Source organism: Ochotona princeps, chromosome 8 (assembly GCF_030435755.1).
Source record: "Ochotona princeps isolate mOchPri1 chromosome 8, mOchPri1.hap1, whole genome shotgun sequence".
NCBI lineage: Eukaryota > Metazoa > Chordata > Mammalia > Lagomorpha > Ochotonidae > Ochotona > Ochotona princeps.
This window is the reverse complement of record NC_080839.1, coordinates 22,689,170-22,694,177: the sequence shown is the minus strand read 5'-3', so window position 1 is coordinate 22,694,177 and position 5,008 is coordinate 22,689,170. Positions and strand designations below refer to the sequence as shown.

Here is a 5,008-nt window from a genome sequence, read left to right as displayed (position 1 = left end):
TACAATAGGAGTCATAATTCCATCAGTTTCTTATTTGTGTCCCAACATTACTGGTACAGAGAGTGTCAGACAGTCCAGAATCCCACTGTGTACACATTCTCAATAGTTTCATTGGGAGTCCATCTTTTCTTTGGAAGCCAGGCATGCATGTTGCATTGTACCCCCACATCTGGATATGGTAGACCCCAGTACTCCATCACTATACATTTCCATAAATGAAAAGCCATGAAATAAGGTCAACAACTGGTGTGAATTAGAACAATAGCCACAACAACAACAATAACAACAGCAATAAATTTCAGCACCATAAAAAAAAAAACACGCCACTGAGTAACCAATACACGGATGACAAAAATGAAACACAAAAGTCTCTTGGGAAAAATGATGCTACCGTGCTTGCTTCGGCAGCACATATACTAAAATTGGAACGATACAGAGAAGATTAGCATGGCCCCTGTGCAAAGATGACATGCAAATTCGTGAAGCGTTCCATATTTTTTTCCAGCCACAACTTTTTAAAATCTGACTCTACCTATATTTGTAAGTCATCTTAAAAAAATTAATAAATTCATGTTACTAAAAGCAAACATAAATCTAAAGATCTTAAATTGATGCTAAAATTTATTGTTCTGCCCTAAATAAAAATCACAAAGTCAACACACACACAAAAAATGATGCTACCATGCAATCCATGAGCCAGTGATGAATTTGACAAGAGAAAAGAAAGTATTTGGAATAAATGAAGCTGAAATAAAAAACATCAAAACACATGGGATACAGCCAAATAAACAAACAAAAAACAGCATGGATCAGGTTATTGAAGTTACACTTTCTATAATGGTTTCCTTTTATTAGAGAGAATATATAGTATTTGTTCTTTTGTGATTGACTCATTTCACTGAGCAAAATGGTCTCTAATTGGGACCACTTATTTGTAAATGGCATAATTTTATTCTTCTTAATAGCTGAAGAATATTCCACAGAGTAGATGTACCATAGCTTCTTTAATCACTCTTCTTTGGAAGCACATCTGGTTTGTTTCCATGTCTTTGCTATTGTAGATTGTGCTGCTGCCAATATAGGATTACAGATCTCCTTCTCATATGCAGGTTTCATTTTTACTGGATATATTCCTAGGAATGGGATAGCTGGGTCATATGGCAGATTTATTTGCAATTCTCCAAGCACTCTCCGTACTGATTTCCACAGTGGTTGTACTAGCCTACACTCCCACCAGTAGTGAAGGAGGGTTCATTTGTTTTAATTCTACCCTCCTGGTGGGAACTTCCCCCACCAGTCTGGATCCTTCATGCTTATCACCTATTTGCATTAGGCTTTCTCATCCCTTGGAAGAATTTGTTCCCATATCTATTACTGAAATTCATTTACTAATCTCTTGATTTTTTTTTTTTTTTGCTAATAGCTCAACATTGGTCATAGCTTAAAATGTAGATCCAGATCTAGTTTTGCTTATAAAACAGTTTTTGTTTGTAAAAGTACGGTTAGAATCGGTTCACAAACTTCAATTCAAAACAAATCATTAGAAGATGTTACTACTAATTAGGACTATCAGCTATCTGTTAAGTTTTAAGTTACAGTTCAAAGAAATGTAATATAAAATCATTTAATTTTGTGTTCACAGATCATTCTCATTGTGTGTTTTCTGATACAGATAGGTAATTTCAGCAGCTGACCAAGGATGGCTGTTGTTATTCAAGTACTGAGAGGCCCGGACAGTTTCCAGGAACCTGAGAACCTTCCACAAGGGGTAGTAGTGACTCCTCTGTCCAGCTCTGACTTCCCACTGTGGCCTTGTGTCCATGAATAAGAATTACTTTTTACTTCTCATCATCCTTTATTAGAATGATTCTGTCCCAAAGTAAAATATCATGACTGTAATTGAACCATAGCATCTGACACAGTTATGATGGTATTTGCTTTAAAAGCATATTTCAATGAAAAGACAAGTATCAATTAAGCATTCCATTAAGAAAAATCATATGTACCTACCCTACTTCATGTTTACTGGTAATGATATGCAGCTACTGAGGTATATTGTAAATGAGCTAACTGTTCAGACATTTTTCTACAGCCTGCAATTAACCTTCCACTGAAACCTGCTACTTAAGGTTTTTGATACTATAGTGAAAAGAAGCAAAAAAAAGCTTAAAACAATAATTGTTTCTCACATAGGACTATATGTGAATTCAACACAATAATATATATTAAAATAAAATTTAATTAAATAAAAATTCAATTGAAAATACAATTAAATTCAACATAACAAATATAATAAAAGTTATATTTAAATATAAATATAAAATAGTGTAAGATGATATAAAACAATATCATTTATTCAACAACAAATCTCTTCTTGGTTCATCTTTGTGGCTGCTACTAAGCACTGCAGACCATTTTGTGAAACAAAAACCCAGAAACATAGGTAGCTAATCCTAACTGAAGTCTTTTATAAGGACCTTAATCCCACTCAGGTTAGAGAAGTCCGTATGGACTACAGCGTTGTGAAAGCTCCACCTTGCAGTACCAGCACATTAACATCTGTATTTGGGAATGTACACACTCAAACACACACTCAGTTTCTGTTTTGTTTTTATTTTTAGGTTGTGATTTATGTACTTGTTTGCATGTGTGAGCTTTACTTCCTTTAAAAATTGTTCTTTAAAAAGTAATAATGTGTCCTTTTAAAAATAATAATGGGCAATGTTCGTTTTAGTAAGAAGTTTATTTCCTAGGAATTTACTCTTTTGGTAAACATACCATTACATTCACACACCAAAAGGATTTTTAGTCAGAACAGTTCTATTTTTAGTTTAATTTTCTCTAATTTGATATTGAAGTTAACATAAAAAGTTTAAGAATCAAAGCTAATGAAATTCAAGTAAAGGTAAAGGGGCATTTTCAATCTCTGGTTGCAGTTCTTCATGGTTGGCAACTCTGCCCCTTCTTTTCCCATTTAACTTTATGAGGAAGAAAGGAGAAAACACTCCAAATTAACAAAACTTGTTAGCTTCCTAAACAAAGCATTGCCCTAATACAACTTTTCTTATTGTAGACATCATGAGCTCTTAAGATTCTAAAAGAATAACTTTTCTTTATATTGACCTACACTTGCATCTATGCTTACCTGGAAGAAAAGAATAACAAAAATCTACGAATAAAATATATACTGAAAAATCCACAAATCATTATTTTCTACTTTCAAGACTGTAAAATACAATGGAAGGCTAATCAAAATTTCTTTCATGTCTGGCACAACTGGGATTTTCATAATTGGGAAAATGGGGCCAGGCACAAGAACAGGGAGCCAGCACTGTTGTTTTTTTCAGACCTACTTTAGGATCCCCCCTGCCCTGAAAGTGCTCCCACACTGGTGCTCAACATCCCTATTAGATATCTGAAGCCCTCAAGATTTCGGCCTTAGCATTTCCCTATTAAACTGAAATTGCTTTACAGGATGTAACACCATAGGAAACATCAGCTAACACCTGACCAGGGATTAGCTTTCCAATCTGGCAGACAGCTAATTAAGTGAGATGGGCCCTATGAGGAAGGACTTTGAAGATGGGGTGCTTTTAGGCAGGAGAGAAACACTGACTGAGAAGGCAGGATGCTAAAGAGAACTGTTCAAATTTACATTTATCCCTGGGATATAAGTATTGGAAATCAACATTATTTTATTTTCTACTGACTAAAGGAGTGATTTGTAATCAGAGATGCAAATCAGAATCAAATGGATTTGAGGGCATTATAGTCGTGTTAAGCTCTAACATTGACGGAATGCATCAGAATTTCCAGTAGAGATCATTTCTCAAAATTTCTCCAGGTGATTGTGCTATGAACACATTAGCATAAACACAAACTAGTTAAACATTTTGGGCCCAATCCTGTTCAACAAAAAATCTTTGAAAACTTACTACCATAGGTTTCACAAGTGATCAGGAAACACAACTGTAGCAGATGGTATGAATCTTATTTTCAAGTGGGTTGTAGCCTATTTGGAACAACAATAAATCCTGATCATTAGCAATACATAATAAGCTATGCTGAATGTTATTAAAGATTGAAAAAATAGGAAGTAGATTATGAATAGGGCATTCAGGAAACGCTGCCTGAAGCATTCAGGCCCTTTCTCATTTTTGGAGTCCAATGGCAGTCTATCCCATAGCATTAATACTCTTTCTGTTCCCAAACTATGCTAGTCTGAAGATATTAGAATCATTGAGACATGGAGAAAGAGGGTTACATTGAAGTCACTTTTTCTTTTACATTGCTTCAAGACAGTCTGTTTTAGCCATATCTCAAGACCCTGGGTTTCCACAATAATGCTCACCCTACCGCCACATCAAGGTGTTCATGTAACCAATGTTAGGAAGTACTTTATCATGTAGGCTTTTTGTATTGAAACAGTAGGTGAATAAAGCCCCGTTCTTATCATTTAGAAACCTATGGGCCAGTGTTAGTAGAAGCTGAGTTCTAGGCTCTCAGGCCAGGCTGTCCTATACATTTAGTATTTTGTTTTTCTTACTGAATTTCTGTAGCGTCAACCTTGTCTCAGCCCTAGTCCTCCCACAAGCACAACTTTGGTCCTGAGTTGTTAGAGGACTAAGTGTTTGTCTGTGCATTCCACAGACTGAGTACTGCTTGGAATTATTCATAGGAACTTTTAAGTACCAACATCAATACCTCCTCAGGTAAGGAATATGAGACAGGTGAATAGAATAAACAAGGATGCTTTGAATTAGTAGAGAACCTGAGGACAGTGTTTTGTCTTGCAATACAGCCAAGATTTTATAAGGATTATATTTGGAAGAAACAAATTCATCTCTGAACAAAGACTAACAGATCAGTGGGGAAAAAACATATCTTCTCTGAACATTACACTCATAAGGGTTTCTTAAATTTCTAAAGCAGATCCCAGTTGCATCAGTTCAGCCACCTAGTAAATATTCTGTATTAGCAAAGCAGTTTGCAAGTGAACTAGTGTTTA

General features: G+C 35.2%; 1 non-coding gene across 1 annotated transcript; it reads left to right on the top strand.

Annotated features, from left to right (window-relative positions):
* Positions 1 to 392: 392 nt before the first annotated feature.
* Positions 393 to 499, top strand: LOC118760693 (U6 spliceosomal RNA). Its single transcript, XR_004996928.2, has one exon. It is a non-coding gene; the product is annotated as a U6 spliceosomal RNA (small nuclear RNA).
* The last annotated feature ends 4,509 nt before the right edge of the window (positions 500 to 5,008 follow it).